Source organism: Corvus hawaiiensis, chromosome 1 (genome assembly GCF_020740725.1).
Source record: "Corvus hawaiiensis isolate bCorHaw1 chromosome 1, bCorHaw1.pri.cur, whole genome shotgun sequence".
In the NCBI taxonomy this organism is placed as follows: domain Eukaryota; kingdom Metazoa; phylum Chordata; class Aves; order Passeriformes; family Corvidae; genus Corvus; species Corvus hawaiiensis.
In genome coordinates, this window is record NC_063213.1 from 74,795,453 (window position 1) to 74,819,395 (window position 23,943).

A 23,943-nucleotide genomic window follows, 5' to 3' on the forward strand; every position below is an offset into this window, starting at 1 on the left:
CTAAACCTTTCTGGAAATGGGTTGAGGGCTTCAGAGCTTCTTGGTGGTCTTGACCCCCTCTACTTGGTTGGACTTTGGTAGACAGTCCATGACTGCTCCTTGACCTCATTCCTGCACTTATGCTGTACTGTGCAGTGCTTATCTCCAGGAGCCAGAACAAGGCTATTGGTGTTTGAGACGTACGCATCAGCCCCTTAGCTTCTGCGTTTCTACATCATGTCAATCCATGTCCCGTATCCAAGTTATTTTCCTATGAAATGTTTTTCCAGTAACTCCAGAAGTTATGGAGTGAAACTGAATGCTTTCTGTTGCTTTTGTGGTACTTTGTATACTGCACTTCAGTACAAAGGATAAGACATAAGCAGTATATGAGAACTTTTAGACTAAATCCCTATCCCACTGAAAGCCTGGAAGGCCTGCAGATACAATAGTAAATACCTTTACAAGTAACAGCTGTCTTAGCTTGGAGCAGGAGGCAAGTGCCATCAGACTCCAAATCCAGCAATGATTTGCACATGCTGCAGCTTCCAGCAATTCATTGAAGCAATTAATTTAATTCTGAAATAAAATAAACCATTTATTTAACTGTCACTGTAGAGGCAGATTAAAACAAAAATATAATCCTGCCTCAGTTGGTAGAAGTTTTACTTAATAAAATATTGTCAGTTAAGACATTTCACTGTGTGGGATTCATGCAAATATAAACCTGAATTTTCACTTGGAGCATTATTAATCTTAATTATTCTTTTGTACAGCAAGGTCTGTCGTAGCATTCCATTGGATATGCCAGCCCTTTAACTTGTTGAATTAAGATAATCGTCCCACTTATTTGCACTTTGACATTTTGATACCAGCTGTTCATTTATAAGAGAAATCACTTGGTAATATAGCTCTTGTTTCCAAGCATCTCTAACTTACAACATCTTTCTTTAATAACTCAGATTTAGTTATAAATGAACTTCTATATGGCATTAGTGAAATGTCAGTAGTCAAGAAATAAGGAATTCTAACGTAGAAGCATCAAGAACTATTTAAATTGAGCATTTCTAAATGCTCACTCTCTGTAGTCTGTGGTTTTAAGAGCACCATTCTTATAACACTGGGCTGAGCACACACAGGAGAACGAAGAGTGGCTGAGCTCTGGCTCCTTCTAGCAAGCTAAGAACTGAACAGATAACAGACAGAGAATCTTTCATGGAGTCAGGAGGAAAGAAGGAGGGAAAGAACAAATAATTATTGTTGATTCTGCAGGTTTCACCTGTTCTGTTTGGAGAAATGAATGATAAAGTCCTGGCAGGCATATATGCCTGTGTGTAAGGATTCAAAATAAGGTAGAAGTACATTTCCATTATTACATATACATATAGATAGTTTCCAGTATCTTTCCAAGAATGATGCTGCCATGGGATATTTCCCAGATTGCTGGTGTCCCAGTGGTCTCTTCCAGGAATCCCACACAAAAAAATAAAGGAAAGGTATAAAAATTTTATCAAATTTGAGTATGTTGAATCACTGTTCAGACTTGAACCCCTGAAAATGCTGTTAATTACTACACAAACTCCCTCTATCTTCCCAAGAATCAGCACTGAATTCCTTGATCTTACTTCCCTCCTATTCTAGTATTGTGGCAATATTTTCAGAGTGCATGTAGCACCAGATGATAGACTGTAATGAGATTTTAACATTCTCGCACATAAGAACAGATAAAGTGCTGATGACATTGTAGGTTTTCAAATACTGCCAACACTTTAACAATATTCTCAAGTTAAAAGGCTCTTAAAGTGTGAGCCACTGTAGGTGCACTCAGTCGAGTCTTTACCACAGACATAATAACTATCCCCACCTTTAAACTGAGGCTTGGTAAACACCAGGAATATCTTGTGATGCGCCATTGGGATGGCCTCAACTCTTCAGTTAGACAAGGTATACTCTTCATCTTGATGAGTGCCAGGCACCTGCGTTTCCCACTGATTTCACTGGCAGAGAGAAGAAAAAAGGTGCTTGACTACTTCACACACTGGCTCAGGTTCTGAAAGCTTGTGTTAGTCATGCAGAACACTCTGAAAAACAATCTACAAAGATTTGCTATAATTTTCATGAAGGACTTGTTTTGGCCTGTAGGTTTTCCTACTTAGCAAACTTGTACAATAATCAGCACAAAATTTATCATTAAATAACCTCTAGTACAAGTAAGCAGACAACCTGTCTTGTCTAAATCATTAAAAATTATTTCACTTTCCCTTATCCTTTTGGTAAGGGTTTGAGACAGATGAAAAGCCAGACAGTCAGCATGACTCCTTCCAAAATGAGATTGCACAAAATAATCACCTTAGAAGCCTGCCTAGCCCAATGCAAATCAAGACACAGTGCTTAAAATTGACTTAAAGATTAAATTAGAATATACTGGGGGGAGCAATATTGTTAGTTTTTCAAACAACATTTTAAGTTTTAGGCAGTGGCATAACTTCTGTTATGCAGAAGCCTAGAAAGTCTGAAGGTTTTGGTAGACTATTTTCTTAAGCCGCTACTTGCTGTCAGGTTTGCCAAATAAAGTTGGAATTCAGTGAAACAGTAACAGGCAGGCTTTTCAGGTGCCATTATTTTTGGGTAATAATTTTAAATACCAGTAGAGCCTAGATTTTCAGTTGGTATATCTGATGTAGTTCTCTTTCCTCCATCATTCTTTCCAGGTATAACAAGTACGATGACCAGTTCATACTTCTTCCATGACCACTGAGCACTGGGCAGCAGAAGATAGATAAAGTTAAGGAGACCGAAAAGAAAAAAAAGTTAGTGTTACTTGCTTACCCTTCCTAGATTCAGCAGATCCTGGTTATATTTGTTCTGAGGTCCTAGCCTTTTCCTGCTGCCAGATAATGTATTTTCTGAAATTTAGGCTCCTCTTGGGGTTTCAATCTGTTCATTCTGCAGAGTGTAGGGTTTGCTTCAGTCAAAGGTAAAATAATGTACTTTACAGACTTCTAGAGTAAACTCTAATTTAAAATACATATCTAGCACTGCAATTTCAGCTAGAAGCTCTGAAATGACAGATACATGGTCCTCTTGGATGCCCTAGGTCGGCCCTGTGGCATTGTAATTTCAGGTTTACAGTTGCCTAAAGGGCTGTCCACATCTTCTGGAGGTCATCTGGGCCAGTTGCTCTGCTCAAGGAGGGCCACATAGAGCAGGTTGCCTGGGGCCATGTCCAAGTAGCTTTTGAATATCTCCAAGTATGGAGACTTGACAACCTCTTTGGGAGGCCTGTGCCAGTGCTCAGTCATCCTCACAGTGAAAAAATGTTTCCTGCTGTTCAGAGGGAACCTCCTGCACTTCAGTTTGTGCTCATTGCCACTGGTCTGCTAGGCACCACTGAGAAGAACCAGATCCCTTTTCTTCACCCCCTCACTTCAGGTACTTGTAGACATTAATGATATTCTCCTGAACCTCCTCTTTTCCAAGCTAAATAGTCTCAGTCTCCCTCCTCCTGCTTCATGACTTTACACTTCCATTTTAATGGTTAGGTGTAGGAACTGAGCCAGTTTCAGACAAAGCTCTACGCAAATAAAACCTCAATGCAAAAAGCAAGACATCTTTTATAAAAGAAATAAAATTGATGCAAGTTTTTGTAGGTCCTTAATGTTTTATAGTGAACTTGGTGGCACTTTAGTTCTTTCTGAAAGGACAGGTGCTGAGAATGCATTTGAAAAATAAAGAAAAGTGCTTCATCTTACAAATAGAGAGCTGCAGAATTGAAAGCTGTTGGCATTTGGAAAAATTGTCTCATATGCTTCAGAATACATTAGAGTTCTGAATTATGCTGGGTTTTGGTATTCAGACAGAAAAACAAGTGTGTTGGAAATAATAATAAACAGACCTAAAATCACATTTGGGTTAAATTTGCCAAGATGCAGAAATGTATATTTTCTAAATTTAATTTTTTTTTTTTTTTTCCCCTCAGTCCTCAAAGGGAAAGCTATTGTTTTAAGTGGAAACCAAGACTTGCAGAATATGTTGTTTTCCAGAGGAGCAAAGGAGTCTTCTGAAGGCTACAAGGAAGACACCCTTGCATAGAATCTCTGGATTTATTTTTCTCTCAGAAAAACATGAATGCAAAGAATATTTGGGATTTTGAGGGGACCTCTCTAACACAGTTTTCAAGTCAGTTGATTTGCAAATGTTTTGATCATAATATAGATTAAAAGGCGAGAACCAGAAAACCCCACACTCCCTGCTAATTAAAAGATGACATTTCCTTCTTTTACTCTGTGGCATATACAGACACAAAACCTCAGGCTTTCAGTATTTGTTGCTCTGAGACTTTTTCAAAATATAAATAGGATTATAAATTCAACACAGACTTCAGACAGGTGGATTGAATGTATAGGGAAAAATCTTGGGGTAACTCCACTGAAATAAGTGGAAATATTCCAGGACAAAGATACAGTCATAACCCAGCAAGTATTTTCTATGAGGTAAATGTTTGTGGGTGAATTGTTTCATTTCCACAGTAAACAAAAAATGAGCTCGTTGTCAGTAGGGTAATTAATTTTGAGAAGCTATAAGTAACCAGCACCAGTGCATTTTGTTATATATTCTGAGAGACAGTTCAGGAATAGGAAAGAGTTCTCAAAGCAGACAAATAACAGCTAACAACTTTCTTTGCGCTAAGAGTTGCATTTTTTCTTAACAACATATGGGCTTTTATAGTAACAATACATCACATGCATTTGTCTTAACTGGCTGGAATTGCACTGATGCTATGGACATGTGAGACCCAGTTGCTGTAAGTCCCAAGGAACGCAGATCAATGAGCAGCAGATTTTACCTGTGCAAAGAAGTGCAATCCCTGTGTAAGAAAACTCCGTCATCTTTTACAGTTCTGCCACTTGGAAAGGGACAAGCAAGCTAAAAGCAGAGTTCAAAACCACGCCGACCCTATCCTATAGTGCAACAAAAGGGCAGAGTTGCTTTGCCTTCTGCTAATTAAAATGGCCATTCACTGGAAGGTATTGTGGGAATATGTACTTATGATAAAGTCAGTCCTCAGTTTGAGTTAAGCTACAGGATTTTTATAAAAGGACTTGAAAGGGGGGAAAAAAGGCACTTTTCCACATCCTCTGTATTTGAAATGCAGTTCATAAGACTTCCTGTAAACTTGTTTTTGAGATGGGTTTCATACAGAAGCTTTAAGAAAATATTAATGATGATGCATATTTCACAAAAACAACAGATGTGTCTCCAGTGGAGTTCCTGAGGTTTGAGATCTTTATCACAGAATGATGCTCTGCAATTCACCTGCTCCTGGCCTCCTCACATTTCAGTTTGGTGGATGTTACCTCAGAGTTTTCAAGCACATTACTGACTGAGAAAAGGCTTTCCAAAAACTGTGATACTTGAAACATTAATTTTGAAAACCTGATTTAAATGTACAGTGTATTTGATGTTTTAGTTCATATAATTTCTGTAAGAAGAGGTATGTTTGATATGTTTCTCTGAAGCATTATTTCAATTAGAGTTAAGGCCAAGAGATAATTAACGGGGCTTGAACAAAAAATCTCATACATCAGATTAATTTACTTTTTTTTTTTTAAGAAATAGTGAATATTTAGATGTGTGTGAAATACAAAAATGTAAGATCTAGATTCAAAACTGTTTTGATTTTTCAGGAATAGTAGATTCTGAATCCTGCATTTGTTGTTTCTAAATAGTCTTACCAGAAATTTTCAGTATATTTTTAAGTGGATATTTTTTTAAACTTCTCCTGCTCACATTCCTGAATAGAGTGGCTTATCATTTGTATCCATCTGATACAAACAGGTTATTCTAACTGCACAGGTACACCTTTTGATGTCTTCCTTTACATAACTGAGAGATCACTGCTCAGGAATAATTCTTCTGTCTTCTTGGATATTGACCTGAGATTTTGTCCCATCAATTTTCTCCATACTTACTTAGTCCCAGGATAGCCATTGCATTCAATAATCAAAATTAAATAATCAAGTTTGCTGATGACACCAAGCTGTGTGGCGCAGTTGACATGCCAGATGGAAAGGATGCCATCCAGAGAGACCTTGACAGGCTTGAGAGATGGGACTGTGCAAATCTCATGAAGTTCAACAAGTCCAAGTTCAAGCTCCTGCACACTGGTCAGGGCAATCTCAAGCACAAATTCAGTCTGGATGGAGAAGGGATTGAGAGCAGCCCCGAGGAGAAGAACTTGGGCGTGTTGGTAGACGAGAAGCCTGACATGACCTGTCAGGGCACACTTGCATCCTGGACAGCCAACAGTATCCTGGGCTGCATTAAAAGAAGAATGACCAGAGGGTCTGATTCTACTGCTGTACTACACTTTTGTGAGACCCTGCCTGCGGTACTGAATCAAACCCTGGGGTCCCCAACACTAGAAGGATGTGCACCTATTGGAGTGGGTCCAGAGGAGGGTCATTAAGATGATCAGAAGGATGGAGCACCTCTCCTGTGAAGACAGGCTGAGAGAGTTGGGGTTGTTCAGCCTGAGGAAGAGAAGTCTCTGAAGAGACCTTACCAGAACTTTCCAGTACCTAAAGGAGGCTACAAGGAAGATGGAAAAGGACTTTTCACTAGGGCATGTAGTGACAGGACAAGGGGGAATGGCTTTAAACTGAAAGTAGTTTTAGATTAGATATTAGAAAGAAATTCTTAACTATGAGACTGGCGATGCATTGGAACAGGTTCCCCAGAGAAGTTGTGGATGCCCCATCCTTGGAAATGTTCAAGGCCAGGTTTGATGGGGCTCACAGCAACCTGGTGCAGTGGAAAGTGTCCCTGCCCATGGCAGAAGGGTTGGATCTAGATAATGTTTAAGGTCCCTTCCAACCCAAACTTTTCTGTGATTCTATGATTATATAAATGTCTACCTCATTATATAGATAACATACATAATACAGTCAGCCACCTGCTCTTTATTTGCAGCTCTTCCTGTTAAAAAGCATTTCGCAATACACTCTGACTCCTAATTTGTATGTCTTAAAGCACCTTTCATGGGAAACATTGATCACATTATCTGTAAAAGGAGTATTTCAACTATGCAATCTTTTGTTGTAACAGGCCAGTGGTTGTGCTCTGATTCTTAAGAAATAAGGGTTTGCTTATTTTTCCTGTGAGATGTTTTATTTTAAAGTTGATCACAGAGGTGCCTATGAATATTAGGTACCTGAAAAGTTTTGGCATTGTGACTATTTTCTATTGGCATTGCTTGACAATTCTATTCCTCCTAGAACATCCTTGCATCACTTTGATGTTGGTGCATATACACATTGTATAATGCATTGTATCAAAGTATTAAATGTTAATTGATTTTAAATAATGTTATTTCTAGAATAGCAAATAAAAAAGTCTTGATTGTGGAAAAAATAAAATGGATAATAAAGAGAATTTAGTCTGCAACTGGATGCTTGGGCACACTAATGACAGTTTTGAATGTATTAGATTATGAGTCATAGTGTTTTACATCTGTGATTACAGTCAGGTGCTAAAAAAAAGCAGGCAGGGAGGAAAACAGTGGAAAAAAGAAAGGATTGAAGAACCTGACATCTGCAGAGAGTGAGGAAGGATCGAAGAACCTGACATCTGCAGAGAGTGAAGAAGGATCTACAGAGAAGTGTGTTTCTGTCAGTAAGGAATTATTGCATGACAGCAGACCATAAACTGCAAGGTAAGAACCTTTACATTTTTTGGTAACTAAAAACACAGTTGTGTCTGTTTCTGATACTCAGAGCCAGACTTTCCTGTCACCAAGTATTTTCTTGGAACCTATGTCAAGTGCTGCTGAAGGTGTCAGCATAACAGACTGAAAAAATCTGCTTTGAAACAAAAGCATCAAGTGTCTTATTCTTTATAAACACAAATAATATCACAACAAGGTTCACTAAAAGGTATGGCAAATTTTATAAGACAGCATAGGAAATGCATCATTTGTGAAAGATACAGAATTAAAAGGAGGTTGTGTTTTGAACCTCTTTTTGTATTTTTGCAGAATATTCAAAATTCTGATTTTTATTCACTCAATTATTTTTAATTTCTGGTAACTCAAAATTTTGAACTTGGCCAAAGTTTTAGTTTATGTGTTAACTGTTTATAGTTATGCAAAGATGTTACAAAAATCACAAATGACAATAATTTTCATTATTTTATCTTTACTTTTATTGATGAACTGCAATGTAGTAGTAGTAGTACCAGTAGTAGTAGTAATAAAAATAGTAATAATAAAAATAAAAAATACATCCAAGCCCCAGATGCCATGTGTGTGAACTGTTGCAACCTTCTATGTTTTAACATGCTCCAATCAAGCTAAGTTCAGGTGATCTGTGAAAAGTTTATCTGATAAACTCTAGTTCACATAACAACAAAGATTTTCAGGATACTGGGCACAACGATGTCTAGGCAAACTATTTTAGGTCTACGTGGTCAGCCTTGCTCCCAGCGCCATATTTCCCGTTCAGCCTTAGGCAAAATAACTCATACACCTAAATTAACAGGATAGTCACTAAACCTTTGTAAGCACTTGGTGAAGAGACACATAGAGTCTGACAAAATGCAATTCACAGCAAGGGACCAAATTAGATACTCTAAATCATTTCTTGAGAAATTTCCTTGGTTATGTCTATAAAGAGAGACTCAGGAATGTTTCCTGGGATAGGAGCCCTGAACTTGTCCTGGTTTCATGATGGGATACAACATAGAATGCATCTCTTCCTTTCCAAGCTATCCCAATATATATGCTAAGTATTTTTTATTATTTTAGTAGAATAAATATGTCACTCAGGATATCCCACAAAATAAAGCGTTGAAAAGTTCAATTTATTAATTCTACAAAGAGAATTATATTACGAATACATGAATCAAGATCCAGTGAAATTCGAAAGAGCATTTTTACATCCCTTTTCCACAAAATGTGAACGATTCTTGAGAAGAAAATCAAGACTAGAAAAAGACTCCGGGAAACACAGCAATGACTCATTGCAATTCATTTGTTTAGTATGCTTTGTTTTGTTACATGAGTACTATTGAATACTTCAATAAACAGATATACATTCTTAGGTGACTAAGTCTAATTCTAAAATTAATAAGTCTAATATCTAAAATGAATACTAACTTGCTCTCATAAAAGTTATGCACTAGTTAGCTTCTGAATAACCTTTCCATAGAAGTTAAATTTTTTTTTTTTAAGTTCTCCATTTTCAATTTAACTCACTTTTATATCTCATCTTCTTTTTGATACTTACTTCTGGTTATCTGAAACTAAACACCAAAATAAGTTGTAAATTTTGAACATTTTGCAAGATCTAACAGTCTGATTTTATAAGACATATTTGTCTCCACTGACAACCAAGAAAACCTGCAAAAAGCCTCACAAGCTCACTTATCTCAGAAGACAAATCTAGCACTTACTTCACAATCACTATGTGGGACATGACCATCAGATGTCTGGAATTCAAGAATGCATTTCATAAAGATTCAGACAGGTCCTTATAGTTACATTCCAGTCTGAACTATGTTCCAGGGAAGGACGTCACTGCTCTTTCTACAAGATTGCTACATTTGTATTTTATTGCCTTGAGCCTTGGAGTACAAGATGACAGATATATAAAAAATAACAAAAAATGGACAAATGGATTAGTTGTCTGAGCTCAGCCTAGAAATGCTCCAAAAGTAAACTCACTGACATTTTCTTTATGGATGTTTTCTCCATAATTTCACTGAAATTTTTTCTACCTGCATATTTATCAAAGAGTTTAAATTTTGGCTGTTGCAATATGAAGAATCTCACAGCTTAATGATGGTCTTAAAAATTTAAAATGGTTTAACTGAATGTTATTTATGTAATAACATGAACTCTTTAAAGCAACTAATCTCTAATGGAAATAATTCTCTCAGGTTCAAGGTCTATGATACATTTTCCCGAAGCTGTGTAACACATCCATGCCAACAGAGGGATAAGGCTTTACTAAATTTTTAGGGGAGAAGACATCTGATAATGCTGAAATATCATCCCTATAAAAAAGTGTTCAGCTACAGCTTGCAAGTACCTCTCTAACACATCAGGTAGAAATAAAGACAATCTGTCATCATAATGGTCATGAGCAAAAAGTTGTTTCGACTGCTCTCATTCTGGAGTGCTCAAAATCCAATTCTAAACAGATTTTATTCACCTATAGAGACCCACCAGTTTAACTATTATTTGATAACTCTACTGTAAAATCTTATGAATTTTATACATAATATCAAAGCCCAGAACTCTGATTTGGTGTAATTCAAGTTTACAGGAAATTAATAGGCTTTGGGTTCAAGCCTATGACCAAGGCACAAACTGTTCGAAAGCAAAGGTCTGACCTCCCCAGTTAACAAGTCATACAGTTCCAAAACTATCCACAGGGATAACACGCTTGCTAACACAAAAATTAGTGCCTTCCACAACATCATTGGTTATCGAGAATTACCTGCTTGTGAACAGAAGGTGCTTGTCTATAAATCTATGACATAACCATTTGAATTGAAGTCAGTATAAGCAAAACATAGTGATTTTGTCAGAAAACACCTTATTTGTTTAAGGAATAACTTATATATTCCAGACTTAGAATGAAGCGCATGACACATTTCATTCTTTTCTCTCACAATAATAAATAAAATACATTTGGTAAAATGGTGGACTTGGCTGAACAAATAATAAATAATAATGATGATGCCTGCAGAAAAATCCATAAAACCTAATTATTCTGGCTTTTATCCAGCATCTATAAAAAGTTGGAAACATATTTCTTTGCTGAAGCAAGATGTTTCTGACAAAAATATATCAATAACTTTACTGAGATATTTAAGTAAGATTTACTTCACATGTGAAATGGTAATTCCTTGGAAATTTTTTTAGCAATACATTTTGTTGTCTTGATAGAACTACTTTGAAACCCCAAACTTTTTAATGGAAATACTTTACATCAGAGGACAATATTAAAAACAGAAGATGGAGTACAGTAGGAGCCAAGAAATAGCACCACAGAGACAGCATAGTACATATGAATACTGTATGGTAAACCTTAATTTTATTAGACATAACACAATTGTAGATTAATAGAAGTTTAAAAAGAGGGAAGGAAAAAAAAGGAAAAAAAAAAACCCCTTGGTTTTTGAAAGAGTCCAACTAATCAAGAAAATGCATAATTTTAAGAATTTATAAACTAGAAGTTGACAGTCATTTTCTCAAGCACTCAGAAACATTGCCCCTTTATATTACTATGCTTTATGAATTATGAATTTTCGCTGATGAGGAAGCCTAAGGGTGACAATGGACCTTCAGTGTCAGTAATGCATTGTCGTTTCACACTGTGTGAGTTCCTACTGTACCTAGATGGATTTTTCAAGCTTAAATAATGTTACTGACTGCCAAAGATTTTATTAAGAGGTCTGATGATATTATACGCTCTGCTAGTAGGATACTAATCCCTATTAACTAGAAAAGGGTCAAATACTTTGAGAGATTGCCAGGGCTTTTTTTTCTGCCAGGGGTGTTCAGATGTAGTTATACTCCCCCACCATAATTCACCTATTTTGAGTCAGATAGTGAAATAGAAAACCTTTTTTCCTGCCTCAAGAAGAATGAAATTTGAGCAGAAAAGACAGTTGTTCTGTGAGATTTTACATGGCTCCTGTTGCCAAGGTAACAATTTCTTTTGGCTTTGAAAGGTTTGGTAATGGTTGCCCTAGCTACAACTCGGGCAGTATAGAACAAGAGGGCCTGTTTATCTCATGTAGTTATATATATACACACAGAAACACACCTTCACATTAGGGAAGGACAGATTTAGTAAAACCAAATTATGGAAACACTGAAGTTAGGAAAAAATTCTGAATAACATTCGAGGAATGTGCTGATAGTAGAGCCATTGGCACTGGCTTGAGTCAATCCATCCCATACCTGAAAATATGATGTTCAAAAATTAAAAAGAAAAAAGAAGAAAAAGATAAAGTGTAAATTAGAGATCTCATCCACTTACTTAATCAGGTACTTAATATTTGAAGTGTAGACTCAAAATATGATGAAGAATACAGAATACTTATAATTTTGAACTTGTGGAAACAATTTTTTACCTAAGAACTTCTGACTAAATTTGAATTGGAAAATCAGGTCCATTATTTTAAATATAACTTTAGTATTTTACTGATATATCACAGTAAAACATTCTTTGAGTTAAAATGGAAAAGACAATTCCCAAGGATGGACTTTTAGACATAGGAGGTGAGCAAAGCAATGATGAAAGACACCAAATAGAAATTCATTAGCTGATTGAAAAATGGATTGATTGTACTGGATCACAAAAGGAAAAAGTTTTGCAGGTGCTGATGGAGAGAAAACTGCTCCAGGAATATCAAACTAACATATTTTTTCGATGTAAAAAATACAAATCCATTTTAATGAGGTGTTCAAATTGCATGCAAAGTTAGGGCAGGGTGGGGATAACAGCTGGCATACAAAAGCTTCCATAAATATTAGGTTCAAAAGCTGCAGTGACAAATCAATAATAGTAAGAAATTAAGGCAAGAAAAAAGAGGACACTGGGTACAAGTATAAAAGGAAGAAATGTCTGTCTTATAAATTATAGTTCCTCTAGCTAATGTTTGAATGAGTATCACAGACTCTACCTTCTTAGAACAAAAGCATATTATATGAACACCAGATTTGTGGAGGAAAAGGTGCCTGATTTTTTTGTTTTCTTCTGATGAAGACCATGATGGTCACCCCAGAAAATTTAAAAAAAAGAGAGAATTTTAAAAACATTTTCTGTATATTGTGGATTACTGTATTTTCTGATTTTCATTTATCCCACTGAGATTTAAAATTACCAAGGTGAAATGTTTGCATATAGAGGGTTTTATTTTCATTGAAAAAAGCAAAATATACAAAATATCCACAGTTTTCTCCTATACTTAGACTTAAAATCTAATCTATCTTTTCAAAGAAGTTTTTATGAAAAGAAATGTCATATAGTAGATGCTTAAGGAATATTGTTTGCTTCTCTTATGAGGCTTCAGTGTGTAAGCAAAACAATATTGATTTTAAAATGAGATTATTAAAAAATTATGGTTCTTATTTGATTTCAAAACACTTAAAAGTATCTTAAAAAATAGAAAAGAAGGCATGACTCATACAGTAATTTCAGCTCAAAAATGGGTGAGTGGCAGTAAGTCAGAGAAAGCGACTATGTATTTCAATTGGTTTTAATTCTATATAAAATATTGCCTGTCATTTTTATGAAGAGCAGCAATGTGTAACCTTGAAAGGAATTTTGTTTTGCCACAGTGGGACTTTTTACAAGGAAATGCAGTGATGGGATAAGGGGGAATGGCTTTAAACAGGAAAAGGGGAGTTTTAAATTAGGTGTTAGGAAGAAATTATTTACAGTGAGGGTGGTGAGGCACTGGAACAGGTTGCCCAGAGAAGTAGTGGATGCCCCATCACTGGAAGTGTTCAAGGCCAGGTTGGACGGGGCTCTGAGCAACATTTTTTTCCTTTTTTCCTGTGTATTTGCATACCAGCTGAATTTATTTATTTTGTTATGTCTAGTGGAAGGTCTAGTAGAAGGTGTCCCTACCCATGACAGAGGGGTTGGAGCTAAATGGTCTTTAGGGTCCCTTCCAACCGAAATCACTGCATGATTCTATGTTCAAGAAAATGGTTCTTTTCCTGTACAGCCAAAAGAAATCTTTGGTTGTTTTTTTTTTTTGTTTTTTTTTTTTTGTTTTTTTTTTTTTTTTTTTTTTGTTGTTGTTGGTTTTTTTTTTTTAACAACTTCTTTTGAGTTTGCTTTATACCAGCTCATCACTGGAATAACATGGGTAAAAAGTGTGTGTTTCCTCTGTGGTCAAACATGACGCTGATGAGCAAATAAAGAACTACCCATTCATCTGCTTTCATGATGTGCTGTCAAAAAGAAGCAAAATGGTAATTGAAATAATATTGTTCAATATCAGTACAATAAACCATGGATATAAGACATAATTTGGGAAGGTAAGAACTTTCATTTTTCTGAAATACAAACTCATCTCTCAGCAGCTCCAGCCAATCAGACTTGAGACAATGTATTTTCTTAAAGAAAAAAACCCCAAACAACAAAAAAAGTCCAAAGAAAACAACCAACTAACCAACCAAACTTAAACACTAATTTGGATACTAAAGCTTTGGAAATACCTTAACACAGAGTTGAAATAAAAGGTTTACAGCATTCAGGGAAAAAAATTTGTGTCTGTGAGGGTAAGTCAGTTTTAGAAGACCAGCTGCCTGTTCTGAGTCTTAATCAAGTATTCAAAAGTGCTCATAGAGAATGAACACACTGTATCAGTATTATTATCATAAAATAATTAATGCTGACCTTCCTTTAAACAGATTCAAACAGAAAACAGGAATATTTACACTGCCCTAAAAAAATCTAATGAAATATTAAATAATCTACGTAGGATTTTAAGAGGTAGTTAAGGAAAACAAACTTCTAAAGTTACAAATATTTTTATCATTATCTTGTTTCTCTCTGTGGCACAAGACAATATTAGCAAAACACTTTAAATATTAGATAATTCTCAATGATATTGTGGTTCTTAGCTCATAACTATGTTTTATTGTACTTTTTTTCCATCTGTCTAGTAATTATTTTGGCCAGTAAACCAACACTAAGATCAGCATAACAAACCAGTTGGACTTCCAGAATAGTCTCCCTAAACAATATAAGCTGCTTGACCCTACTGCTTATGAGTCACCTTGCATGCAAATATTTAAAACATTCTTTTGCTTTGGTTTTCATCACACTTTATTACCTATGGCAAACCTTTAGAATTGAGGGAGCTTATATACTTTTAGCTTTTAGAATGAGGTACACATTAGGGAAAAAAACAACAAAAACCAAGCTCTAAACTTCAGCAGGCTCAAATTAATATTTTTTTCTGGGGACATATGTCAAGCCAACACATTTCCCCATTCACTGAGTCAAATGATTCTTTTTATTTCACCTTAAGTGGAAGGAAATGGTCTCCCTTAGACAGGAACAATATTACTTCTTTATGGTTGCACATTATTGATTACTGCATGGGGAAATATTACATCTGCTCATTTGAACAGCTCCTCTCAAATGAATAGGACTCTTCTGCTACACTAAAATATAGACTGAAAAAAAAGGCTGAGGCACATTTTCCAATTCTGGATTAAAAAAATGCATCTGAATATTTTTATCCTTATTGTAGGCATAATTGATATCAATAAACTGTAATGTAACACATAAATCAATTCAGTATTCTGACTCAAACAGGTGTCCATTCGCCTAAAATGAAATAAGGAAGAAAAAAGAAATACTTAGAATTCAAACCACTACTTCCAAGAAGTGGACAGGATTTGAAGTAAAACACCACTGCCTATCTACAAACAACATTTGATTTAAAGCCACTAGGTGTCAGCATATAAGTATTCCTAAAGAGATTTATCTGCCAGAAAAAGTAGTTGGCAATAAACAAATATGCAAGATTGTAGGTGGTCGATGATTCCTTACAAAGCCATGGAAGAAAGCTATAAACTTCTCAGGCTCACTGATAAATATTAGAATGATCGAGGAACATTTTTCCACATGATAAAGGAGTCTGGAATGGCACCTTCTGGTTTTTGATAAGATATTTTGGATAGTCTAACTTGTACAGACCTTTAGTGGTTTGACTTCAAAATAAATGAGTTCCCAACCAAAACCATCTGATAAGAGCAGGTGGTCTTGTTGTCATGAGACACTGTCGAACAGATTCTTCATAGTGGCATGTTTGCTGGGCTGCTTAGTGCTTGTACTCAAATTTCTTAGTAGCAATCAAGTTATTGTCTAGTAGTTTTCTGTTGTCACTAAGACCCTAATGGAGCCCCCCCAGCGATGATGACAAGAGTCCAGAAATGAGGCACAAATTTAAGTCATTTATCTCACTAATGATCTGTTATTAAAGTAGAGCTAATAAGTCAAAAAAGCAGGATGCTTAAGGCAGGTAATACTGCTTTAACAAGAACACTGAAACGGCAGTGTACTTCCATCACTGTGGACTGCTACTTTTGTTCTTCTTCTTCATGTACAAGGGGGAGTCCAGGTGTCTGACAGGGCACAGAGTATGTGACCAAAACTGATTAGTACTCCTGACTCATCCCTAGCTTTTCAGCTATTGACAGAATCTTGGGATGTCTCTTCCTGTAATTCGCTTAAGGTTCTTTGTTATGTTATTTTTTAATAAGGAGTGACATTTCCTTGAATTTACATGATATTGTTTATTGGATATACTGTAACTATCTAATGAAAACTGTAGATACATCTCAGAGAATTCAGAAAGCATGTGAAGGGTTTTAATAGCTATTTAAGTAAGATTAATGAAATATCTAAATGACACACTAGTTTGAGAGTGATCTACATTTCACAGCCACACTTGCATAGAGCCATAAAGATTGTACACTGATGTTAAAAGTGTGGGGTGTGTATTTTACTCCTACCATTTTCTGCATAGATGTCCAGACTGTGTGACTAATCATAGTGAAGACATTCTAAATATAAATAGGGTGGCTCACGCTGAAACATATCATAAATGTCTCCAGTTTTGTTAAAGTATAGGGGATGCTTTTAGGTAAGGAGCAGCAGATTGATGAGAAAATAGATAAAATAGATCCAGCATAAAGTGTAGCTCATTTATTTAATCTTCTAACACATATGGTAAGGCTGTAAACTAGACTGTCTCCCAAAGCTGGTAAAAAAGAAACACATGAAGAGAGGTATAGAGAGCATGAGAGTACATGCAGCTCTGACAGATGAAGAAAAAAGTGAGAAAATAGCTAGCATCCTTGGCAGCTTGAAATGAAAATCAGACAGAAAGTCACAGCAGCTGTATTTTCCCCCCTCATGTTGACCAGAACTATCTGTCAGTGTTGTGCCCCTTAAGTGAGTTACTGTATACGTGTATAGTAAATTCAGCAGCATAAGAGAGAAGTACTTGGCCCTCTGTCCTCAAGACATCAGGTTGTCCTAATGCCCCTTGCCCCAAAAAATAATTCAGAACAGTTGCCTTACAGAATGAAGCCATGTAGCACTGATTGATGATACAGATCTACAGAGAAACTTTTAAAAGAGAATTGTGGTTTTCAGGCAATAAATTAGCTTTTCTTTTCCAAAATTTTCTTTAAACTTCCCCACCCTTAAACAGAAGAATACAGGCAATATTTTTTCTTCTCCCTCTGGAGAAACACTGAGAAATAAAAGCGTTCTCCTAGAAAAGGCTTTTGCACTTCTTTCTGCTTCTAAAATATAATGCTATGCACTTGTCTTTATGTAAATTTATTTACAGAAGTCCAAGTATTTCTCTAAAAAAGATTGAGTATCAACAAATTAAGCCTACAAAAACATAATGGTTCTGAAGAAGTTTGTCGAGAGATCTCCTGTTTCAGGGACTGCTGACTCCTGAAGGCAGTTGTCAGCAGTAGTATTATATATTTCAATGAAGTATCAGAGAGGGGTAGTTTTCCTGCCTTGCATCTTTCAGCACAGAACCAAAATGGATGAGAGGATTCACAAGATTCTGCAGTTCTTTTGAGGTAACAGTAGAAACCTCATTTGACATCCATCGTCAGAATGACAGCACCTGAAGTGCTGTGAAGCTTGTAGAGTAATGCTCTGCAAGCAAGAGGTGAGAAGAGCCTCCTGCCATCCTCAGGAAGCGCCTCACAGCCCCGATCCCACTCTGGCCACCAGCCTCACTGCCCTGACCTGCTACACTGAGTGCCCGACCTGCCTGGCACCTGCTGGGTCACCTCACCTGGAAATGGCCAGTCTGCAGCCTCCCTTGGCCAAGCTTTGCTTGCTGGGGCCCAGTGGGACTGTGCCAGCAAGGAAAGGGAGTAGAGGGAAAGAGAAATGAAGGTAAGGGATAGGAGTGGAGCAGGGAGGGAAAGGGTGTGGACGTACAAGAGAGTTGTCAGCTCGAACTGACCCCTGACAAGAAGTAATAAGATCTAAAAGGCAAAGAATTGATCAGAGCAGCTGAAGTAAGTCATATTTTGCAGGCTACATGCAAGAAAAAATGGTGTCATGGTTGATGTGTCATTCATTGCATGTCTTGGTTCTGTCACAGAAACTTGGGGTTGCTGTGTTTGCCTTGTCTTAACGGTTTTCCTGTATCCATGGAAGATGAACTCATGTAAATAAACCTGGTTTAATGAGGACATTACAAATATAGGGCAACATGCACCCTCCAGAAGCCTAGTAGATCTGGAGGTAATTGCCTTGGAACTTCTGGATGCAGATGCCTCTCTACCGTCCCCATCCTGCGTTTCTGTCCACTCTGATCACTGCTCAGCTCCTGAACAGGGAAGCAGGAGTGCAAGTGGTGATGACTAAAGAAGGCAACTTTTTTCTACTAAGAGGAGAGGACTGCTCCTGTCCACTCCATTCCATCTGAAAAAGTCAAGAGAAGGAGATAGATGACAGCAGCTTGAAAGAAATGGAACCTGATCATGGCAGGGATGTTATGAGTGTATTACTCAAATGATCAGGTGTGCTTGGCAGGGATATTTTTAACATGCCTTAACTCTTGACTTCAGAGTTCTGAAGTGATTCTGCTTCTTAAAGACCAAGTAGCTTGATAGTGATAGAGGTATATATCTTAGCTTTTTTTTAAATTTTTTTTTTTTTAATCTGTGTCAGCAGCTGCAACACATACATACATACATACAGCATTGGTAATTACACTTAGCATGGTGACAAAGTCCTTTACCAAAGGCTACTCTTCAACAGTATTTAAGGGTTATCATTGATTCACAGAGCTATTACCTCTTTACACAGGAATAATAGATGTTTGAAGTGCTTTGGTCTAACTGTTCAATAGGTACCCTTTTGCTTCTGAGGAGTGAGAACTCTGTTCTTTCTGGACTGGTTTGGACTGAGAAATTCCCAGACTGCCAGTCTCTCTAATTGTACCATGAGAGCAGTGCCAAAGATGCACTTGTCATGAAAACCCCTAGGATCTAAGATATTGTGAGCAGTAGCCAAGTGTCCTGTGTGAGGAATTTTACTGAATTCTCCCACCAATAATCAGATGTAGTGCTGACCTTTAGGTGCAGTGCAAGCCATAGCCCTTTCCTTATTTATTGCTCCAGAGGGAGTGAGAAGAGGTCTGTTTGATGTAGACTATTGTTCTTTTCTTTCTGACAGATGTAAATGTCAAAGGATATCTGGGTTGCTTTGGGTACCATTTAATGTCACCATTATTTTGGTGCCTACAAAAGCTACCAGGGCACCCATAAACAAGCAACATCCCTTGAGGGGCCAAGAGGAATGGGGAACCAATTGTATGAGTTGGTTCACTCTGACAGGTATAGTCAGTGGGTCCTCCTGATTAAAAAAAAAAAAAAAAAAATTCCTGATGCTGTTGGCAGAAGAGCACTGGTCCTGTCTTCTGACAAGATCAAAAGCTACCTGGAGGGAACTCTAAAACTGGCTGCCTTCTATCTGCTAATGCCCTTACCCAGGAGAACACTGGATCTGACCCAAGCAGTGAGAACTGGCTTTTTCATTCAGAAGGTCTCTTCAGGAGACATGTGTGAGGTTAATAAATCTGCCTCTTGCTGGATGCCATGTGGTGGCTTTAGCTCTTCCTCTAGCACACTTTATAAAATCAGTGCCCTTTTGTATTGTGAAGCCTCACAACAACAGCACAAGCCCTTTGGATCAAATGCATGATAATTGTAATTTTCTCTTAGCAGGGTTGCAAGCAAACTGTCTGTCACAAGCAGCTGTTCTAGAATGCATAATTACACCTGTCTGTCTTAGCCAACATTGCCTGTGTAAGATATGATGATGATTTTAAACCTACATATTATTATTATTATTATTATTATTATTACTACTACTACTACTACTGCTACTACTACTATTATTTTACAAAGCTGAATTGCGAAATATATTTAAAGTGTCTTTTTTGAGCCTTGTCATGAGGTAGTTGAGAAAGCCTACACTCAACAAACTTTTTTATTCAAATCATTTCTGCTGTCATTTAAGAAGCTTATTTATATTTCTATCCTGAAAACATATCTCTAAGTATAACACTGTTAAAGTAATATGAGCCTCTTGCATGTCACTTGCTAACTCTTGGTGTGGATCTGTGTCCCTCCTTATCTCTTCTGTTTCACATGAATTTCAAGACTCTTAATATAGTGTTTATACATTTATCATTTTTACATTATACAAAATGCAAGTACCTCATATATGTAATGATCAATTATATATACAGCTTCTTGAAGAGGGAGAAGGTAATTTTCTAAAGGAAACTCAAAACAATAGGAGTTCAGTAGCAAGGAAATACATGAAAAAGTCTTCATCTGTAATTTCATCTCAAGGAAATATTGTTACCATTGAATTTTTAAAGCTCTATTTCAAACCTGACTTCAAAAGATGAGCAAGCAGTGCATAATCAATAATATAAAGTGAGACAAGGTGATCCTTTCCCACATACTGCTCACCAGAAAGGAGACATACTTTAATTTCAAAGCTGGAAGTGCGCTTAATTTTTTTTTTAGAATTGCAGGTTTATACACTACAACAAAGGTATCTGGTAAAAAGTGCTTCTCCAAACCTCAAGATTCATAGCAGGTTATGACAAGCAACACAAAACAATTTTTTCTTTTTCAAGAAACAATGACTCAGGCAACTTTTTGTATGTGTAATCACAGTTGCTTTCTTCTAATAGCACTTCCAAGGAAATAAAGAAGAAACACATAATTGTAAAAAAAAAATTGCTATTAACATAAAGTGACCATACAGAACTTGTAATAATACAGCATAGAAGAGAAATACTGTAAAACCGACTTAATAATTAGAGATGAGTGAGGAGATCAATGCATTTTTCCCAAGAAAATAATTCTACATATGAAGGCAAATTCCCTGTCACATTTGTAACATTTTTATGTTTGTTTTCCATGAAATATAAACTCATATATTATTTTTAAATTCTGTCTTCTGTTCCAGTAAGTTGTTTCTCAGGTGTTTTCATCGCCATTTGCACAGAATCCAGTGCAATATCGTCCTCAAACCCCCATGGAATTTCTTGGACTTAATGTGGTATAAATGTTTATTTGTAATCAAGGAAGCCCTTTTAAAGAAATCACAGAACAAATGATATTTCATTTTTGATTATCTTCCATGAAGTATTCACAGGGCAACCTAAAAGGGGAAATATTTCCTAATTAAAATTAAGAAAAGAGGTTTGTGCTTTCACTCCAGGCAATTAAATGTAACATTTGCATGCATATAATTCCATGGGAAACAAAACCCAGGAAGTGGCTGTTTGAGTGTCTATTAATTAAAAAATCTATCACTTCACTGGTTGTACTAGCTGGCCTTTTATACATTCTCTGTAGGTTAATAATTGAATTAAAGTGTGCACAAAATGACACCAGTGAAGGGCTTCTTAAAAAGAGCCAATCTCTGTTAGTAGTAAGTATAAAATTATTTTTATTTCCATTAATAAATATGTATAATTCAAAGGAGTATATGAATCCCTTATAAAAAATATCATGTATCAGATCAATCAAGTACCCATCATGCGCACACAGTGACAGAAGAATTTGGTAGTCTTCTGTTGGTAGTGTGCTTTTCTTTTTTGGTGATTGCTAGCCTGAAAAATGAAGCAAAGCCAGAAATCATTATCAATATAGAGAAAGCATTTACTTTGGAAAAATTCTCCTGTTACAGAAAATGGAAAATTGTTGAGGAAAATACTGTCATTTGCTACTCAACCCGCAGTTATCTGTAGATAGAAAGCAAGTTCAACTAAACCCTGTGAAACTACAAAGTACAGAGACAACAGTCCATTAGTGTAGCTAGATCAATATAAAGAAGAGAAACATGGCCTTCATTTTGCTTCAGCACTTTTGAAGATGACCTGCTGAAGATTTATCAGTTATATATAGAAGGATTCCCCATCCTCCTCTTCTTTATTTTCTGAAAAACTGTACAAAGTGAAATACAGCAAAAAGTCTGGGGAAGAAAAGTACAGTTCGAAGACATGAGAACATTCTTCCTTCTGGTTTCTGTCAGTAAAAGAAAACTAATTGAGGGCCGATTTGTAAGGTGTCCCGGTGTGAGAGAAATTCAGAGGAACGTCCGAAAAGAACGTCCTCTGATAGAAGGCAGGTTACAGCTGCCCCTCCCCCACCAGGTTCAGGAAGAAATTCCTTGGAGGAAAGTGAAAAAGGAAAAAAAACCTATTTATTTAACAAGTATAGTGCATGAAGGCACGGGGCAAAAAAAGAATAATGCTAAATAATAAAACCTCTCGCTGTGGAGAGAACCTGGGTAGATTTCAGAGTCCTTTGTGAGTGTGGCTTTCTCCCCTCCGGAGCTGGGGTTCGGCGTGGGCCCCTCTGGGCCTCGGTGGAAAGACCTTCCAGGCAAGTTCTGATGTTCTGGTGTTCTGAACAGTTCTGGAAGAGAAGAAGAAGAAGCCGAAGTCCCAGGGCTCTGTACTTTAGCTAATGAACAAGAAACTAGCTACAAAGCAAAAAGAATGTAACTCTCTTCCCTGCTGCAGAAGCGGAGCAGCCGGGGAGGAGAAGCCAGCGAGCGTATCTGTGTTTTGAACACAGCGCCAAACGAATTCCAGCGGGGCTCCCCCCAAGACATAAGGTGAAATGTTTATTTTCACATTATGACAAACCTTTATGCGTTTTGCAGTTCTCCTCTGCTCTTCCACTGTCCTAAAGATTTTAAACAGGATGTCTTCTTGAAATTTACTTACTGCTTAAACTTAACAGGCAGCATTTCATGTTCATTTTACACTGGTGCTATAGCACCATACCTTGTTTGGCACAAAAAAAAAAAAAAAAATCTTGTTCATTGTGGAAAATGAGAAAGGAGTAATGATGGAAGTAATGTGTAATGTACAAATGGAAAGTGTGAAGAGAAAAATGGCAGGCAGAAAAGAAAGATAAAATGAGAATGTTGTGATGAGGAGAAGAGGTGGGTGCAGTGAAACCAGCTGGAGGCAAGAAAAATGGAATGGCTAGAAGCATCCATGAAAAAAAAAAAAGCAAGCTAAGACCAAGAAGGTGCTTGATTGATTCACATTTGGAGCTGGTCAGTATGTTTTGAATCTACTGAAATTTCAGTGATTCAATAAACTGTATACCTCTCTGAGGGAATTCAAACTTATTTCATATTTTCTCTCAACATATATTTATTACTAGACATACTATCCAAATAAGTAGAGAATGACATTTAGGATGAACTCAAGGGTTGCTTTCTGTGAGCATCGTCTTTGTACTCTAACTTGTATTTGGGGATGAAAACTCCAGAAAAACACCTAACTATAGGCAAAGAGCACAAAGCATCAGCAGTTCTAGCACTCAGACAAACAATTTGATATTGTTTCTATGTCTGATTTAAGTCCTGGGTTAGATTTGAGAGACAGGGTCTTCATCCCCCTTTCTCCTTTTTTTTCTTTTTTAATACACTAAAACATGACTAAAGCTTAATTGTCAGTATTTGTTGGGGTTTTAAGAGTTCTCCTAGGGGTTTTTTTTCTGTTAAAGGAATTTTCCCCCCATACTGTTGCTAAGACGACAAATTGCTGGATATTTAAGGAAAACAAAAAGCTATCTACTGGGGGTGGGGTGCACCTAGCTACTCTTTTGTTTTCACCTGGGTGCGGGGGCAGTTGGTCTCTGCGTTCAAGAGAGAGGAGTCTGCTTCTTCGGCTGCTTTTTCTCACTACTGGAGAAGCTCCGAGGTCCCAAGCCTGCCTTCCCCTGCCCTGCTCGGAGCCAGGCCGTGGCCGCCCTGCCCCGCTGCTGCTTCGAGCCTTTGCTACGTTGTAGCCGTGCTCGCCCTGCCTGCCCAGACCTCCGGGGGGGCATTTCTC

General features: G+C 37.0%; 2 long non-coding RNA genes across 3 annotated transcripts in view; both read left to right on the forward strand.

Annotated features, from left to right (window-relative positions):
* LOC125329343 overlaps positions 1-7,368 on the forward strand; it is a 38,286-nt gene extending 30,918 nt beyond the window's left edge. Inside the window, exon 4 of one of the 2 annotated variants that reach the window (XR_007205131.1) lies at positions 5,818-7,368. This is a non-coding gene — a long non-coding RNA (uncharacterized LOC125329343). The remainder of the gene's footprint in view (positions 1-5,817) is intronic. The other variant, XR_007205132.1, reaches the window with a different exon arrangement.
* A 196-nt stretch (positions 7,369-7,564) lies between these two features.
* The window catches only part of LOC125329349, a 44,392-nt gene continuing 28,013 nt past the window's right edge, over positions 7,565-23,943 (forward strand). Inside the window, exon 1 of the long non-coding RNA XR_007205133.1 lies at positions 7,565-7,693. This is a non-coding gene — a long non-coding RNA (uncharacterized LOC125329349). The remainder of the gene's footprint in view (positions 7,694-23,943) is intronic.